Source organism: Molossus molossus, unplaced genomic scaffold, assembly GCF_014108415.1.
Source record: "Molossus molossus isolate mMolMol1 unplaced genomic scaffold, mMolMol1.p scaffold_m16_p_18, whole genome shotgun sequence".
NCBI classification, from domain to species: Eukaryota; Metazoa; Chordata; class Mammalia; order Chiroptera; family Molossidae; genus Molossus; species Molossus molossus.
The window spans coordinates 31,720,411-31,740,356 of record NW_023425353.1 but is presented as its reverse complement, the minus strand read 5'-3'; the positions used below and the strand labels follow the sequence as shown (position 1 = coordinate 31,740,356).

Below are 19,946 nucleotides of genomic sequence, written 5' to 3'. Positions count from 1 at the left end.
AGCAAGTAGAATTGTTAAGTATTTTATTTTTTGTCATCTACTTACTATTGCAACCTCAACTATGTATAGTGCATTAATTAATATGAAATGCACAATCTTAAAGAAAATGGAGCCTATACAAAAAGATGACATGATACTAGACAGGCTGTTGAGATGACGTGTGTAATTAATGTTTTTTAAAGCCTTTATTTTTGTCAGGATACGTTTCTTTTAATTGTTTTCCATTTCCAGCAGGATTTAATTTTGAGGTTTAATGTATCATGCCAGCATGACGTTTTATAATTCAGTAATTCTGGATCCCAAGTTGTTTAAGGTAAAAATGGAAGTGTGAAGTTTACTTCAGAAAGTTAATTTTCTTCTGTTACATCTAAGTCTTCATCCTCTTCATGACCATCTTCTGCTCATTGATCCTTTCTTTGTCATCAGCTGGATACCTGTCCTGTTGCAGGTACACATTCAGCTGACAGTGGTCTCTGAAGAGGTGACTTAAAAAAATTTTTTTTATTAATTTATTTTTGTTACAGATGTATCTCCTTTTTTCCCCATTGACACCCTCCTCCCCATCCCTCCCAAACCATACCCGACATTGTTGTCTGTGTCCATTGGTTATGCGTACATGCTTATAAGTTCTGTGGTTTATCTCCTCCCTCCCCCCACCATCCCCTCTTCTGAGGGTTGTCAGTCTGTACCCCACTTCCACGTCTCTGGGACTACCCCATTCCTCAGACTGTTATGTTCATTATATTCCACAAATAAGTGAGATCATATGATGCTTGTCTTTTTCTGTTTGGCTTGTTTTGCTTAGGATAATACTTTCCAGGTCCCTCCATGTCGTCTCAAAGGATAAGAGATCTTTCTTTCTTATAGCTGCATAGTATTCCATGTACCACAGCTTTTTCATCCATTCATCTACTGATGGACATTTGGGCTGTTTCCAGATCTTAGCTATTGTAAATAGTGCTGCTATGAACATGGGGGTACATATATTTTTTCTGATTGGTGTTTCAGGCTTCTTAGGGTATATTCTTAGAAGTGGGATCACTGGATCAAATGGTAATTCAATTTTTAATTCTTTGAGAAAACACCATAGTGTTTTTCATAGTGGCTGCACCAGTTTGCATTCTCACCAGCAGTGTACTAGAGTCCCCTTTTCTCCACACCCTCGCCAACACGTGTTGTTTGATGATTTGTTGATGGCGGCCATTCTGATAGGTGTGAGGTGATACTTCATTGTTGTTTTAATTTGCATCTCTCTGATGATTAGTGATGTTGAGCATTTCTTCATATGTCTTTTGGCCATTTGTACGTCCTGTTTGGAGAGGTGTCTATTTAGCTCCACTGCCCATTTTTTAATTGGGTTCTTTGTCTTCCTTTTGTTGAGTTGTATGAGCACTCTATATATTTTGGAAATTAACCCCTTATCTGATGTGTCATTGGCAATTATGCTCTCCCATACAGTGGGTTGCCTTTCCATTTTGATGATTGTATCTTCTGCTGTGCAGAAGCTTTTTAGTTTGATGTAGTCCCATATGTTTATTTTTTCCTTTGTTTCTGTTGCCTTAGGTGATGTATCAGTGAAAATTCTGCTGCATATGATGTCTGAAATTTTGTTGCCTATATTTTCTTCTAGGATTTTTATGGATTCATGAGTCACATTTAAGTCTTTTATCCATTTTGAGTTTATTCTTGTGTATGGTGTAAGTTGATGGTCTAGTTTCATTTTTTTTACGTGTAACTGTCCAATTTTCCCAACACCATTTACTAAAGAGGCTGTCTTTATTCCATTGTATGCTCTTGCCCCCTTTGTCAAATATTAATTGAGCATAATATCTTGGGTCCATTTCTGGGTTCTCAGTTCTGTTCCACTGGTCTATATGCCTGTTCTTGCATCACTACCAGGCTGTTTTGATTACAGTAGCTTTGTAGTATAATCTGATATCTGGTATTGTGATCCCACCTATTTTGTCCTTCTTTTTCAAGATTGCTGTGGCTGTTCGGGGTCTTTTTGGTTCCAAAGGAACTTTTGAAGTATTTGTTCTAGTTCTGTGAAATATGACATTGGTATTTTGATGGGGATTGCATTGAATCTATAGATTGCTCTAGGTGATATGGACATTTTAATGATGTTAATTCTTCCAGTCCATGAACAAGGTATGTACTTCCACTTTTTATATCTTCCTCTATTTCTTTTTTCAATGTCCTGTAGTTTTCTGCAACTAGGTCCTTCACTTTTTTGGTTAAGTTTATTCCTAGGTATCTTAATCTTTTTGCTGCGATGGTAAATGGGATTGTGTTTTTAGTTTCTCTTTCTGTGAGTTCATCATTGGTGTATAAGAATGCCATTGATTTCTTGACATTATTTTTGTATCCTGCTACTTTGCCAAATTTATTTATTAAGTCTAGTAGATTTTTGATGGAGTATTTAGGGTTTTCTATGTATAATATTATGTCATCTGCAAATAATGACAGTTTCACTTCCTCCTTTCCAATTTGGATCTCTTTTTTTTTTTCTTCTTCATGTGTGATTGCTGTGGCTAAGACTTCCAGTACTATGTTAAATAAGAGTGGCGAAAGTGGGCATCCTTGTCTTGTTCCTGTTCTTAAGGGAAATGCTTTCAGTTTTTGCCCATTGAGTATGATGTTGGCTGTAGGTCTTTCATATATGGCCTTTATTATGTCGAGATATGATCCCTGAAGAGGTGATTTGGAATTTTCTCTTGCAATATCTAAAATGAGATGAACAACCTGGTGGATACCTAGAATTTCGGAAAAGCTCTAAATCCTCTTCTTCATTAATCTTTTGTATATTTTGTCAGGCAGCAGTGTAGACCTCTAAAGCTGTCCTGTGAAATAACATTTCAAAAGTGATAAATCCTGCAAATACAGTCTTTATATGCTTTATTTTCTGCTTTTCAAAATTGTCAGTAGTTTCCTTCAGATGATGAGTTGTTCAGGTAGCATCCCTTGTAGCTCTCTGTAATTCGTTTCTGCCTGTGCAATAACGTGTCGATCCGATGGGTTTCACTGATGTGTCCTTTCTAGCCGAGTTACCTGTTTACCTTCTCAATTCCTTGCTGTTAATGTTGCTTTGAGGTCACCCTGTTTCGTTTTTACAATGGCTCCTTAAGCTTTCAATGGTTCAACTGCTTTGGCTTTAAGTATTTCAACCTCTGCCTGTTGATAATCCTAAACTCTGACAAACTCAACAGCACAGTTTTTCAGGCCCTGCTTTAAATTTGGGGTCTCTATAGAGGCAAGTAGAGGTTCACCAGAAGGTCTGCTTTGCCTCAGAGTCAGGCAGTTCTCTGCACATAGCAGCAAAGATTTGGCACAACTCTTCAAAATGCTTCTCCACATTTCTGACAGCATCTTGCAGTTGTTTGGTTTGAGGAGCCCGGTTTTCCAAGCTGTGTCTCGACATCTTGTCTTGAGCACTGCCGGGACCCTGGACTGGGGCCCAGCGACGGGCTCCGGGGCACCCGGGTGCGTGCTGGGGCACTGGCTGCTGCTGCCGCCAGAGCCCCAGAGCTGTCCTCTCATATTTGAGTGAGAGTTAAGCCGAGTTTAGAATTTAGGTGGTTATTTCCCCTCAACATGCTGAAGATGTTATTCCACTGCCTCTGTCTGCTATTGTTGTGGTTATTGGTCTGCTTGTTCTTTTATAAGCAATCTGTCTTCTCCCTGGGGCATTTTTATAGGTTTTTCTGCAATTTCACTATGATGTGTCTACATGTGATTTCATTTTTACTTATCCTGCTGGGATTTCTTGTGATTCCTGAATCTGATGATTCATGTCCTTTGTCAATTTTGACAAATTCTTAGTCATTATTTTTCATTGATTACTTGTCCCTAAATCACATCTTCAGGAACTCTAATTAGACATAATTTAGACCTTCTCTCTATCTTCCATGGATCTTGGCGTCTATTATATTTTTTATCTCTTTATCTCTGTGCTGCACTGTAGTTCATTTCTTTAGATCTGTCTTGCAGTTCATGTATTCTCTACTCAGCTGTTTAACCAGTTCCATTGGGCTTTCAATGTCAATGATCTGTCTCTGTTTCAAGAAGTATTATCTATCTATCTATCTATCTATCTATCTATCTATCTATCTATCTATCTATCTATCTATCCATCCATCCATCCATCCACTCACCCACCCAATCAGCCTGGTAATTTATACACACACACACACACACATGTATATATACATATATATATATATTAATTTATTTTTGTTACAGGTGTTTGTCCTTTTTCCCCCATTGACACCCTCCTTTTGAGCTCCCCCCCAGCATTGTTGTCTATGTCCATTGCTTAGGCATACATGCATATAAGTTGTTTGATTTATCTCTTCCCTCCCCCACACTCCCCTCTTCTAGGGTTTGTCAGTCTGTACCTTACTATGTCTCTGGGTCTATTTTGTTCATCAGCTTATTTTGTTCATTATATTCCACAAATAAGTGAGATCATGTGATATTTGTCTTTCTCTGCTTGGTTTATTTTGCTTAGCATAATACTCTCCAGGTCCCTCCATGTCATCTCAAAGGATAACAGATCTTTCTTTCTTACAGCTGCATAGTACTCCATTGTGTGTGTGTACCACAGCTTTTTTATTCACTCATCTATTGATGGACACTTGGGCTGTTTCCAGATCTTAGCTATTGTAAATAGTGCTACTATGAACATGGGGGTACATATATTCTTTCTGATTGGTGTTTCAGGCTTCTTAGAATATATTCCTAGAAGTGGGATCACTGGGTCAAATGGCAGTTCAATTTTTAATTTTTTGAGGTAACACCACATTGTCTTCCATAGTGGCTGCACCAGTCTGCATTTCCACCAGCAGTGTACTAGAGTCCCCTTTTCTCCACACCCTCACCAGCACTTGTTTTTTGAGGATTTGTTGATGGCAGCCATTCTCAGCCTGTTCATTTTTTTTCTTTTTTAATCCTCACTTGAGAATATTTTTCTATTTATCTTCAGATAGAGTGGGAGGGAGAGAGAGAGAGAAACATTGACGTGAAAGGGACATATTGAGTGGTTGCCACCCGTACGACCTAACCAGGGCCAGGGACAAACTGCAATTGAGGTATGTGCCCTTAGCGGGAACCGAACCCAGGTCTCTCTGGACCTCAGGCTGACACTCTAACCGCTGAGCCAAACCGGCCAGGGTTCTTTTCTTTTCTTTATCTTCACCCGAGGACACTTTTGCATCTATCCTCAGAAAGAGCAGGAGGGAGAGAGGGAGGAAGAGAGAGAAAGGAACATCGACGTGGGAGAGACACATCACTGGTTGCCACCCACACAACCCCAGCTGGGGCCGGGGACAAACTGCAACCCAAGTACGTGCCCTTAGCAAGAACCATACCCAGGGCTCTCTGGTCCACAGGCCGATGCTCTAATCGCTGAGCCAAGCCAGCCAGGGCCAGATTTTATTTTCTAGTCCATCTTTTCACTGAGGGTATAGCCCTTCAAAGGCCCCAACTTCTGTGTATGGGAGAGGACTGGGATGGGGAGCCAATCACACATATGGCCCAAGGCCTTGTCTCCCCTGTTGCCAATAAACCCTGAGACTCCGGTGCTCTGGTGTCAGCCAATGCCCGGAGCTGCCTGGGGCAGCAATGGCTCTTAGCTGGAGGCCTGTCTCCTCCTCACCACTGACATTTGGAGAGTCCTTGTTTTACTGTAAGTTCAACTCCACATTTTAAAAGATTGTTTGATGTGTTTCATCCAGTACTTTAAAAAAAACAAAAAACACAGGAGTTAGTTTGTCTGTTTTAGAATATCAAATCCACAATACTATCAGGAGTAGAAATCTTTATCAGGATTTTGAAGTAGGAGTAGGAGTTCAGTGCTGGCTATGCCGTAGTCTAGCACTCAACCACTGTACCCAGAATTACTTTATACTGTGGACATGTTGCTCAGCCTGTTTCAGCTCTCCGCAAGTTCCTCAGACCTGGTACCTGGTTCTAAGCCAAGCATGGCTTCCTGCAACAGAGAATAAGCATGGCTCAGCCCTTGCTGATCCACCCCACTGCTCTGCCTGCATTTCCACCTCTGGCACTATTGCCATCACTACTCCAGGTGGCTAAGTACCTGGCCCCATGGCCCGTCAGCACAGGGGTTGTCCTTACAGCCTGCCCAGCTGACAGGCTCCTGCTCTCACTCTGCCCCCTCTCTATCTGGAGGCCTGGACTTGTGTCCCCGCTGCACTGCCTGCCCTGCCTCCTTCCCACACCTGGGAGCCAGGCTACCATCTTCATGCTTAGAAGTTTGTTCTCTGGGGTTGTCTCTTCTAGAAAAGAGACCTGTACATATTAAGACGTTAGTGTGAATGAATGTATGTGACACTATGATAATGGTAATAGCCAGTGTTTATTGAGATCCTGCAGTGCACCGAGCAACTTTTATCGTGACGCCAGGCTGAGAGCAGGATGGGGAAAGATCACTCTCCACATCAACATATAGCCTGGAGGCTGCTGCTGGCCTCAGGGGTATGGAGATGGGTTCCTAGGGGCTGGGAAAGGAAGTCATCACTGGCAAGGGAGGGGAACAGATAGACATGCATCATTTACTCAGTCAACAAACACTCCTTGAGCACCTACTGACTGTCAGGCATTGTGCTGGGTGCTGGGGATACAGGTAAGAATGAGGACTGGCCTGAGGGAGCTTAAAAGAGCCTGGCATGAGGCAAATTCCTGCACATAACTCAAGAACATCTGTTCTAGTCCCTCATTTAGATGAACTGAATGAGGCCCAGAGAGGGGAGGGAACTGGCTCAGGGTTGCACAGCAAGTACTTTACTCACAGACAGTGAGGACAGCCATGAGGAATAGGGGCTGAAGTGAGGGCAGCCCTGCATCTCTCCACTCCCTGGAAGTCAGTTGGAGGCCTGGGGCCAGCCACAAACTCTGCTCCCCCAGAGGCTGCTGGGGTGGGGACTTCCCCTCAGTCCCCAGGCAGGGAGGCAGCTGGCTGAGAAGGCCCTTCCTCTCCCACCCTATCAAAAACCCAGGGGACAGAGCTTTCTTTATCAGAATCCAGCTGTGGCTGCCTCAGGCATGCTGGGAGGTGCTGGGGCTGGGAGCGAGGCTCAGGACGGACTGACACAGCCGAGAAGAGATAATTTCAATCTGCAGCCTCCAGATTGAAGAAGAAATGTAAACACAGGCTGCAGAGCCAGCGGCCATGGGGCTGGGGTGGGTGGGCAATGGGCACCCTGCTGACCAGCTTTTCTCCCAGAGCCCACTTTGAGGGGCGCGTGGGTTGATTTTCCACGTCCTGGTCTTTCACAGGCATATGAGGGAGTGGCTGCCTAGGCTGAGACTGAGTGGGGAGAGTCCTGTCCTGACACCAGACAGAGCTCCATCCAACCCAGCTCTGTTTCACAATGAGCTGTGGGACAGCCTTGATTTCTCTGCACTCAGTTTCTTCATCTGTAAAATGGGGACCATATTGGAACCAACCTCCTAGGGGTGCTTGATCTTTATTCATTTTACAAATATTTAACAGGTAATACCTAAGTTCCAGACACTGCTGAGGATCAGAACACAAAGCAGAGATGGTCTGTCCCCTCTCCTCAGTCTGAGGGTGAGGCTTCAATGAGAGAATGTGGCTGAAATGCTTGACAGCGGCCCTGGCACAGAGGAAATGCTCAAACGATGGAAGTTACTGGCTGGGATGGTTGTATCACTAGTTAGTTAATTTGAGCCAAGCAGCCTAGGTTCATCTCCTACCCTCCTCACCCCTTCACCTGGCTAACTCATGCTCAGCCTTCAGTACATAGATGTTCCCTCCTGCAAACTGTCCATGATGCCTGAGGCTGCATTATTCCCCCTCCATCCCCTGCGCTTACCTCTCCCCCCTCCCATGCTTCATTGTGGCACTTTCAGGGAATGCATCTCTGGAGTCTCCAGTGACATGCTGAGAGGCACAGTGTCTTCCACTCATTCTTCAAGCTTTTGATTTTGTTTGTTTTTTTTTCCCCATTATGGCAAAAAAACAGACAGTTGTTACCACCAGCTCCTCTTCTTTGCCCCAAACTGGATATGTACCCCTGAAGACAGGGCTGGACCTCGTCCCATCTCTGGTTTCCCAGGACCCAGCACACTGTAGATGTCCATTAGATAGTTATTGAATGAATGACTGTAGGCACTGTGGTTGTCCTGCGGAGCCAGGGACAGGAACTGCATAGCTCAGGACTAAGAATTACTTACAGGGAAATCACAGGTCACAGTGCAGATTCCTGTATATGGGTGTGTGACAATGACCACTGACATTTACTGAGTGTGCACCGCAGCTGGATACTGTGTACCATATCTGGATGCTGTTCACTGTAGCTGGATACTGTGCATCGCAGCTGGATACTATGCACCGCAGCTGGATACTGTGCACTATAGCTGGATATTGTGCACTGTAGCTGGATACTGTGCACCGCAGCTAGATAGTGTGCACCATAGCTGGATGCTGTTCACTGCAGCTGGATACTGTGCACTGTAGCTGGATACTGTGTACCGCAGCTGGATGCTGTTCACCACAGCAGGATACTGTGCACTGCGGCTGGATACTGTGCACTGTAGCTGGATACTGTGCACCGCAGCTGGATACTGTGCACTGTAGCTGGATACTGTGCACCGCAGCTGGATACTGTGCACTGTAGCTGGATACTGTGTACTGCAGCTGGATGCTGTTCACCACAGCAGGATACTGTGCACTGCGGCTGGATACTGTGCACTGCGGCTGGATACTGTGTACCGCAGCTGGATGCTGTTCACCACAGCAGGATACTGTGCACTGTAGCTGGATACTGTGCACCGCAGCTGGATACTGTGTACCGCAGCTGGATACTGTGTACCGCAGCTGGATGCTGTTCACCACAGCAGGATACTGTGCACTGCGGCAGGATACTGTGCACCACGGCTGGATACTATGCACCGCAGCTGGATGCTGTGCACTGCAGCTGGATACTGTGAACCATAGCTGGATGCTGTTCACTGTAGCTGGATGCTGTTAGGAGCTCTCCAGGTAGATGCAATCTTCATTCTACTCCTGTAAGATTAGAAATACTATTTTCCCAGTATGCGGGTGAGGAAATGGAGGCCCAGAGTGGTGGAATATCTTGCCCAAGGTCACCCAGATAGTAGATGTGTGGAATCAGGATTTGACTCCAAGTGGAGCACCGCCAGGGCCAGTGCTTGTGGCCCTCTCCATACAGTCTCCCAGGCCTGTGTGTGAGGGTGGCTGTGGGGCGGGTGGGCAAACCCAGGTGTGGCTTGTGGCAACTGTATCCTGGGCAGCTCTGCCCTCCTGGGTGTGCTCTGGCTCGCAGCAGGCTTGTTGCTGGAGGTGGCAGAAAGGAAAGAGATGGTGGTTTAGGCCCAAGGGTCAGAAAAGGGCTGGAAGCATGGGCTGTCACATTAGCGGTGTGGGCTGAGAGGCCCTCTGCTTGCCTCTGGGGGCACCAGTGAGGTGGGCTGGGAGCCCTCCAGCTGGAGGGGTGGGGCTGCTTCGGACCCGAGAGGTCACAGCTTGGCAAGACATATTTGTTTACTAATTTGAACAATTTTCAGCTAACATATCTCTGGGGACCCCAGTGGCATGCTGAGAGGCACAGTGTCTTCCACCGGTTCTTCAAGCTTTTGATTTTGTTTGTTTCTTTGTTCCCCAGCTACGGTCAGATGATTCTTAGGAAACGATGAATGCCTTTAGGTCAGAGGAGAGGACCTGTGTGTCTGTGGGTGCCCTGTTGGGGTGCACAGCTCAGGAGCTCCTCTGTGTGTGCCTGGCTTTACGTGCTCCTGGCAGGGCTCTGACTTCACTGCTCAGCAAGAAAGATTTTTTTTTTTATCCTCACCCGAGAACATTTTTCCATTTTTTGTTCAGGTAGAGTGGGAGGGAGAGAGAGGAACAGAGAGAGAGAGAGAAACATCGATGTGAAAGGGACACATCGAGTGGCTTCCACCTGCACAACCGACCAGGGCCGGGGACAAACTGCAACCGAGGTACGTGCCCTTAGCGGGAACCGAACCCGGGTCTCTCAGGACCGCAGGCCGACGCTCTAACTGCTGAGCCAAACCGGCCAGGGCAAGAAAGATGTTTTCTTGATGCAGACTGTCATTTGTTCATTCAGCTAACATTCCTCAGGAACCTAGTCTATGCCACGCCTTGTGCTGGGCATCAGGGATGAAATGGAGAATGAGACCCAGGTTCTGCCTTTGAGAGCTGAGTTTAGTGAGAGAGTCAGGTCAGGAAACAGATGATGACAGCCCAGGATGGGGAGGGCTCTGCTGGAGGGATGCACAGAGGACACACTGTGAGCAGCTCCTAATGCAGCCTGGAGAGACGGAGCCTATGGAAAGCTTCCTGGAGGACGTGGCACCTGGGATTCATTTGAAAGATTCATTTAAGATAATTAGAGAAACAAAGTGGGGAATGTTTTAGTGGATTGTAGATAATATAAATGCCTGGTAGGGAGGGGGGTCTGGATGTGCAGGAACTACTAAGTAGTTTGGTTTGGCTGGAGAGCCATGTATGTTTGTGTGTGTGCATATGTATATATATGTGTGTGTGTATGTGTGTGTATTTTGGGGATGGCAATGACTGAAGAGTTGTATTGAAAATTTCTATTTATGTTTTCTGTTAAAATTTCTCTGAAGTGTAATGCATGAAGAACATTTGATTACTCACCTTTTAGTGTGAAAAAGTTGATATCTTTCTCGAAGAAGCTTGGACCCTGGAATGAGAATGGGTGCTGAAGAGCAGGCCCCCTACTCACCACTAGTCATGCTCTGTCACAGTCTGTGTGATGCTCAAAACCCTCTGGAACCTGTTCATATTTTCAGCCTGTACCCCCTCTGAGGTGTAACAGTCTTGTCGTCTGCCCCGCACTGCAGGAAGCTGAGAAACCTGACATCTGTCCCACACTCACCTCTGGCTAACCTTGCGGGGAGGAAGGGACCCTCCTCACACAGAGACATGGCTTGGGCTGGCCCAGGGGTTGAGGGCTGGCTCTGGGGAGTGAGGCTGGACAGGCTGCCAGCCTGTTGGTCCCTGTGCGGGCCTTGCCATGCTCCCGGCTCTGGTACCTTTCTTTGACAGATTAAAACAATAGATCACCCCACTTAGAGGGGGCGACAATAACCCAAACCATCTGGGCTCCATGGTGGGTGGTAGTATGTGGGAGGAAAAGTACACTTTTTGAGATTCAAGGAAGAGCCATGTCTCAGAGGTGTGTGTCCTGCCTGCAGAGGGCCTCGGGGTGCACATTCAGGGCGCTGGCCAGCTGAGCCACGGAGCGCCAGGCCTCACCGCCCACTGGCCCACTGCCTAGTAGATGTGGCTCTGGACAACACTGACGGACCCACTGCAGGCACATCTCTGGGGTGAAGACGTGGAGGTTACAGCCCCTTGGAAGTAGCAGAAATAAAACCTCACCGAGATGGGGCTGCGTCTGTCAACACCTGGTGGTTTGAGCTCCTGGGACGGCAGCTCCACGTCAGAGCAGAGCCAGCCTTCGGAGGGGCTGAGGCTCCAGGCCAGGCCCCGAGCCCCTGAGTGCAGGGTCCTGAGGGCAAAGACTGTGGACAGCATGTTCCAGGCCAGGCACATGGCTCCTTGCTGAGGACACAGTGGAGGGCTCACTGTCAGGTGGGACTGTGGCGACAGAGACATTGAGGAACTGCTTTGGGCCCCACGTCTGATAAGATACCTGTGCATACATTGTCCCTCTGAGCCCAGAATAAGCCTCAGTCAGATGAACTCATTGCAAAAGGGAGCTTGTCCAGGGACACAGCTAAGAATTGGTAAAGTGAGGCTTGGAACCTGGGCCTGAGCCCTTTCACCCCATACGTTGTGAATCTGCTTCTGAGGGTGTCTGCCGGCTGCTGGGCCGCTTTTCTGCAGTGAACTTGGGTAAATTACCTACCGTATCTGTGTGTCACTATCCTCGCCCATCAGTGTTAGTGACAGCACTCACCTATAGAATCCCAGCGATTCTCCGCAGGTCCCACGTGGGAGGCCCAGAGTGAGGACCCTGCTTTGTCACCTGGTAGGAGCTGGGGGATTTTAGCTGAAAGAGATAAGACATATTGGTCTGTCTCAGCTTTTTTTGTTTTCTTGATAACAATGATAATACTAATCATGACTGCCTTTAAATAAGTTCTACCTAAGTACTAGTGGTATGTGTGTGTGTGTGAGTGCACAAGCGCATGTGTGGGCATGCATGCGTGTATAAAACATTTATATATTATATATATCATATATAACATGCAGTTGATCCTGGAATAACATGGGAGTTAGGGGTGCCGACCCCTGGCACAGCCAAAATAAAGATCTATACCTTTTGACTCTCTATAGCCTATTGTTGACTGGAGGCCTCACCACTAACAAACAGTTGATTGACACATATTTTGTATGTTCCATGTATTAGATCCTGTATTCTTACAATAAAGTAAGCTAGAAAAAAAGAAAATGTTATTAAGAAAATCATAAGAGAAATACATTTACAGTATTATTGGGGGACAAAATCCACGTATAAGTAGACCTTCTTAGCTCAAACCGTGTTGTTCAAGGGTCAGCTGTATGTTACACACACAGACACACTTTCAATAGTTCAGAGGTGCAGGGTGAGGCAAAGAAGGGGAGGGACACTCTCCATGTCACACCTCTGAGAAGCGGCAGAAGCAGGACCCAGGTCCACTGCCCTCCGAACCAGGGTCCTGTGCCGACCCGCCCACCCACCCTCCCGCGCTGGGCATCGGGGTCAGAGCTGCTTGCACCACCCTGAGCCTACGCCGGGCTTGGAAGATTAGGGGACCTTTCTGTCCCCGGCTGTCCCATGCCCTCCCCGGACCAGCTCCGCCAGGGAAAGGCCAAGCTCGGGGCCACATGAGGAGTTCCCAAGCTGTCTTTCATCCGGTCCCACAGTGATTTGTTCAGCATGCAGTGCAAATTTCCCTGTCTCAAGACATGGAATCTGGTACAGCTTTGCCTGGATCAATGTCCAACCCCTTTCAAGTTCTGGAGAAAGTTACTCCTCTCCAAAGTTCAGACCTGCCAGACTCAATAACTCCACAAAAATGCTTGGATGAAAATTGCTCCAAGCAATCCCAGTGGAAAGCCAGCACCTCACCCCTCGTTTAAAGTTATGATCCTTATCATAATTAATTCAATAAAGAAGTAATGTGCTTCAACCTAGGCAGAGAGAATAATTTTTTGTCCTGACTGGTATAAACTTTCAACTAGGGACATTTAAAGTCTGGGTCTGAGCTCTCGCAGCAAGTAATAAATTGCAGACCCAGGCAGGGCTGCAGAACCCCGTTTAAACTGTGGTAAATAGGCTGCTATTGAAGAGAGGAAGATTTGGATTCGGGTGGGCAGCTCCAATAAATAGCAGAGTGTTGTTTATAAACCCCGCAGTCCCGGCTGGCCTCCGCCTTGAGACACGCAGTAGCATTTGCTTGTTGAAAGCACCAGAGCATTTGATCCTCACACTCGGAGGACCCACCTTGAGTCTTGAATCTAAAATCCATTTCCTTCCATAATTGAAAGGTAGGATTAGCCTGGCTTCTAAACAGACTAACACATTTTCAAGTGGAGATACTGACTTGGCGATCACGTCAGCCCAGCCCACACAGTCGCGTGTCCTCCTCTCTCCTCCCAGGTTGCAGTGGTTCAAGTTTGTTCCGGGCTTTATTTGAACGTGTTCAGAGGAACGAGGCTCCTGTGTTGTCCCAGAAACCCATCAGGTTTACAGAAATGGTAAGTGTAGCAATCAAAGTCTTTGGAAACAAGTTAAGATAGAAGTAGAGTCAGTTTTAATCAAAACAGCTTTCAGAGAGCACATTATGGGAAGAGATGAATTCAACATCCATTGTTTTCTGAAAATAATTCAATGATTGGGAGGCAGGGTTCTTTAAAGTCATTTATTTTGGGAACGTCAGGTTGTCTGACTTGTATATTTTGGATACCTCCTTTGTGAACTGACGGTGAGCACGCATTCCAAAACTCAAGAGGGCCTTTTTCATCCATTTTGTGGGGTTGAAAACAATTGTGTTATGGGCCCACATTCCATCTGTGGCCTCGAGTTCACAGAGATATACTGAGACCAGGCTCCCCGCCGTGGCCAACGGTCCCAGCCATGCCGACCTGCAGAGCACCATATCCAAGACAAACAACCAGTTCTGGAGAATTGAGCTTGGGTGCTCATGGATGCTATCCATCAAAACATGCAAAGTGCACACACTAGACTGCCTAGACTCTTTCTGTAGCATTAAACATGTGAAGAACCTGTCTCAGGGGAGAAGGGAGAAGCAGCCCTTTGAACCTAGATGGGAAGGACAACCCAGGAGAGGATGGGCAGCTTAATGTTTCAGTCCTGGGCACCACCCCAATGTCCTTTCTGGAGCGTGGAGAAATAAACATAAATCTGTGTATAAAAAATAATATAGAAAGAATGGTGCCCTTTAGCAGTTAGAGCGTTGTCCTGTGGACCAAGAGTCCTGGGTTTGATTCCGGCCAAGGGCACAAACCTCAGTTGGGGTCATGCGGGAGGCAACCAATCAATGTGTCTCTCTCACATGGGTGTTTCTCTCTCTCTCTCTTTCTCTCTCTCTTCCTCCCTCCCACTCTGTCTGAAGATAAATGTAAAAATATCCTCGGGTGAGGATTAAAAAAAAAAAAAAAGAATGGTAATAATTGTGTGCCACATGCATTGACCATTTTCTGTGGGTTTGTAAAGAAAAATGTAATTGTCTGTGTGTCTTACCTGTATTTGTGTTACCTGTTCAAAGCCAAGTGTAAAATTTGAAGCTCTTGACATGGCCAAGTATGTTCAATGCTGGTGACTCTGGGTCTTTTCTTTCTAGTCAATGTTTCTTAAGTGAGAAAAACATCCAGTTTATGATTTGTAATGCTGGACACCCAATAAAAAAAAAAAGAAAGAAAGAAAGAGAGAACAACTTGATAATAGGGTAATAGATAAATACTCAGGGCTGCTTAGCAGCTGCGTTCTGTTTCAGAGCATCTGACCCTGACTGTCCCTGGCCCTTTTGTGGTCCAGCCTGCATGGGGTAAAAGAGTTGGAAGGGTCGTTTTCCCTGGGTCCCTAAATGGCTCAATGGCAGTAGTGTCTGGTGGGTGCTGCACTCCTGACATTGCCTCCCCAGTGGACGTGGAGACTTTCTGGGCTTTCCTCTCAGCTCTGGGACAGCACTACTGAGCAATTTCAAACAAACCCAACGAGGTTGAAAGTGGGCACATGAAGGTACCAGGATGAAAATGCAGGTTAGAGCAGCAACCGAAAGCCACAAAGCTGGGCTTAGTTGCTTTCACGACACACGCATTTGAGCCAGCATGTTTGACCAACGCTCACAACCCCTGCCCGCGCCCCCTTCTACCCCCCAATCCCTCTTGGATTGATTAAATTGGCTCAAGATGACACCAATAATTGGCTCAAGATGGGGCTTCGACAGGCCCAATGATCCATATCTTCGCATTCCCTAAAATCAGTCCTTTCAGCTCTGTGTTGGATTTAGGATGGTTTACATTGGCTCCGTCACAAACATTTTAATAAAGTCCCAGAGAAACCGCAAACGGGTGACATCATTGGATGGTGTTAAAAAAAAAGAGTCCCATTTTGTAAGAGGGAGGCTGGGCCTCTGGAGTGTGATCACCGTCTGTCCGCCCGTTTGGTCATTCAACAATCATCCACTGTAATTAGGACCATAATATTTAAAATGGGGTGCAGCAGTTTGGGGGGGTGGCTGGCAAAGAATTCGCTAATAAGTCAAAAACAAGTATGAATATTTTGACATAAAGTAGCCAAGAAGATGAACGACCACAGGGCGTGTGTGCAGCCCTGGGGCCGAGGGCTCGCAGCCTGGACGCCGGAGGTGCTCGGAGGGTTAATGTAAGGACAGCCCCCTCCTCCCCTGTCCAAGGACATAGACAGGGGATGGCTGGGTCCTGGAGCCGAGGACCCAAAGGCTGGAGAGGGGAGCAGGTCAGAGCTCAGGGATTCTCATTAGGAGGACTTCTTGCTTAGGGGTAGGCTATAGGGAATTTTCATTTTCTTTTCTCTACTATTCTATTTCCTTACCCTAAACTTCCGCTAAGGGCTTATATGAGTTTTGTAATAATAAAAAAAAAAAAGTCAATTAGGCTTTAAAAAAAGTAGTATAGCAATTTTGATTATGTCCAGTTATTATAATTATATATTAGTCTGAAAATGTCTGGAATAAGTGCACTACGCATGTTAATTGTGGTTCTCTCTGGGTGGGAGGACCGGGAGAGCCTTTGTCTTTCACTCTCTGGGGATTATTTTTATAGTCAATAAAAACTTGCCAAGGAAAGTAAAACACTGAAACCTGAAGAAAACTAATTCAATTCATTTGGACATGGATTAAAATAAATGTCTCCCTTCCTTCTGCAAAAAGTACATGTTGCTGTTTTAGAATTGCATTGTATTTTAAAAATACACTTCACTCGCATGATATGAACTTACAAGAAGCCAGATATTTTTAAAAAGGCAGAATCCAGCTTCCGAGCTGAGCAAGGGGCATATGCTGATCTCCTTGTATGTGGGGACCACGCTGGCCAAGGTGAGTGGTTATGGTGGTGGGTCCCCCACCCCCGTTTTTGCTCTCTCAGAAAAGGCTGAAACATTTGATGTGTGTCTTCCTGTCAGTCTGACAGGCTGAAGTCGGGCTGAAGTCACGTTGTAGATTTTCCAGAATAATCGATCCATTATGGCCATCACAATTAATTGACTTTTCTGTGACTCAGGGTCAATCTGATGCCAGAACTTACCTTGATCACTTTTCCTAGTGAGATATTTCAGGATTGCTTGTTACATTTCCTTTGTAAACATATCCATAGTTTTTGGTTCACAGTGGAAGGGGGATCTGGGGACCTTATAGTTCATGTAAAAAATAAAAAAGAAGAGCGAAACCTAGACTATATGATGTGTGTGTGTGTGTGTGTGTGTGTATGCTTGTGTTCCTATGTGTGTGACTGTATTTTTTTTAATGCATTTTTGAAAGGCTGAATCTGGCCATGACTTGCTAATGCTGGGCCTCACCTCACTGCCTGAGGATCAGGCACATGGAAAATATCTGTTGGTTTAAGTAAATACACCTAATATGAACATTGGACCCTGTTCCTATTGCTAAATAAATGCATTTAATTTGCAAATGTAAACTCACTGCTTTAAGTCCTGTTTGACCCAAAATATTTCTGGGGTTATTCTTTCCTTCTTTCCTCTCTGCTTTATTTTTCTCAGAGAGAAAGCGGAAGGGAGAATGGACTCTGGAATGAGGCAGACATGAGATCAACCCCTCTTCTGTTCCTTGCTGTGTGACCACGGGCAGGTTGCCTAACCCGTCCGTTAGGCAACCTCCTCTCTCCTGGAAAATGGAAATAACATCTATGTCTGAGGGCCCTTTAAAAATTGCATGGCGTGATGGATGTAACGCACCCAGGTTGATGGAGAAAGGTGACGTTTAGAGGCAGAGACTTTGTGAGGTAAGAGAAGAGCTTTGGATGAGGAGTAAAGATCTGGCTTTTAATCACAGCTGATTCACTTTGGGAAAGTCTTCTCTCGGGAACTCTGTTGTCCAAGTCCAGACACTGGGGAGGCAACACGTGGACCGTGTGGACGGGGCAGGAGTCGGGGTCAGGAGCCCGGCTGCCAGACTCAGCTCCTGGCCACGTGCCCGGGTCACTCCGCCGAACTGTGTGAATTTCTCCATCGAGAGAATGTGTGCAAGTCCTCGCGTGCGCTGTGTTAGCTTCGCCGTGATTCTTCCAAGCGACCTTCTCTGAGCTCCCTCCGGCTCTGCTGATTTTTGATTTCTGCTTCCCCTGCCCTCAGCTTTTCAGGGAAAGGCTGATTTTTATTTTATTCTTCAACATTAAGGTAACTGCAAACATATTGTTGAAAGAAAGGAAGAGGTACTTTTTCAGGCTTTAGTCTGCAGTAACTTAAAGAAAAGGACCCAGAAAAAAAAAAGAGAAAGAAAAACTCAAGGACCCAACACTGTCTTGATTCTGTACAAATGTTCGCCTCCTTCAAAGAGGCGAGGGGGCGAGCGCTGCCAGATCTGATTGTGCAGACCCGGAGGATCTGATCGCCCAGCACTGAGGCTACTAATCAAATTTCCATCCAATATGCTCACGCGGGGTTTCCTGATCAAACACTTAAGCCTGCCCCTCTGCACCCCCATTAGCTAACATGTTTTATATGCAGAGGGGTCATCAAAAGTGTAATTGCCTTAAAGAAACTTAATCCTGCATTCTTGTCAACTCGAAGATAGCTAATAATGCTCACTCGCTGATATTTTTCCGACATCAAGAGTGCGCCAGAAATTAGGGTCTTATTCTTAATCTTCTTTAAGGCAAATGTTGAAACGTAGGTCTACCGATATCTCTGATGGGCCAGGTGAAAAAGATGAGTTTTTGTTTTATAAAATCAGTCGTTGTCCTTTGGGGAAATACATTGTTGCCACACGATGCCTAGAAGACTGAAGTAGGCTGTGCAGGTCCAAGTCCAGTGGATGTTCAGAGCTGATGTAACACTGTTCGGCCTCCAAGCTCAGACCTTCCATGTGAATGTTTGCAAGGATATCGCATCTGTTTTCACATCCATACTGGTTGGATCAGCTAACATGTTGGTGTGTCCGCGACAGAGGTTTGCTAGATGCCTGAAGAGAAAGTGAAAGTACAGCCCCAGAAAGGGATTGTGTGATTATTGATTTTAATGTTAGCTCTTACACTTAATAAAGGTAATTAAAAACATTATGTGATTGATACATTATGTGACTATATTCTACACGTGTCATATGCCTAACATATCAGTATATTGCCAAGTTTTTATGACTTTAAATATTCTTGTTAGTCAGTTCAACAGGGAATTATTTTCTTGACAATTGAGATTTTTTAAAGGCTTTTTTTTTTTTTTTTTTTACAAAGGTGTTTCTCATATTTGAAGCAGATTTTCTGATTCCATTTCAAATCATCACGGAGGGCAAATGTGTTTCAGGTTATCTTTGTTGTGTTTTCTTCCCTTTTGTTAACAGGTTGAAACTAGCTTTGGCCTGAGAAGTTGTCATATCCATGTGTAGACGTGTGAGTGTGTCTGCATGCGTACGTGTGCTTGCACACACACATATTCACGCGGGCACACCGAGTAGGCTTTGCTGGGACTTGTGGTTTGAATGAGAAAAGGCCCCAGTCAGGCTGGGACAAGCAGGTCAGGAAATTTAACCTGACTCTCCCAACCCCACTCATCAGCGGCAGGGTCTGAAAAGGCCAGATTTGTCAGGGCTCAAGGAGGCTTGGTGTCTTGAGTGGCAAAACCGATTTGAGGTCCTGTCTGTTCCATACTAACATTTGCCCTGGACTCTGCCCAGCACGGACTCTCCCCTGCTTCTGTGGACAGTGCCCTGGTTTTTCTTGATGGGGGTACAGGGTGAGTGTGATTATCTCTGACTTCACTCTGGGGTAAGGTCAGGGGTCACCTGCATGGACTTGCTTGGCGGCTTCGGGAGGACAAGGAAAATGTGTTCCTTGTGTTTGTGGGGGAGAACAGAGCCTGCTACGAGGGCCTGCAGAGGCCAGTATACAGCAAAGAGAGGAATAAATGGTTCAGCCATTTGTGGAGGTCTAGGTACAAGCCTGTGTGTGTGTGTGTGTGTGGGGGGGGTCTCCCTTCTTCACAGATGAGAGAATAAGTGGTTCATCAATGTCATAAAGTTCTTTGGCGACTCCCAACCCCAATCCCCTCCCGGTCCCAGGATAAAACCCAGCCCTGCCCACCTCCTGAGTTCACCTTCTGTCCACTGCCCCCTGCCTCCTAAGGAAACAGGGTCACGGTGCCCTGCGAGAACACGCATGCACGCACGCTCACACCTGGGACGTGGCGTCTACAGGACTCCAGTGACCGCTCGGT

The 19,946-nt window shown here is 46.0% G+C and overlaps 1 pseudogene; it reads right to left on the bottom strand.

Moving 5' to 3' along the window:
• Positions 1-347: 347 nt before the first annotated feature.
• Positions 348-3,421, bottom strand: LOC118633548 (annotated as a pseudogene).
• Positions 3,422-19,946: the final 16,525 nt, after the last annotated feature.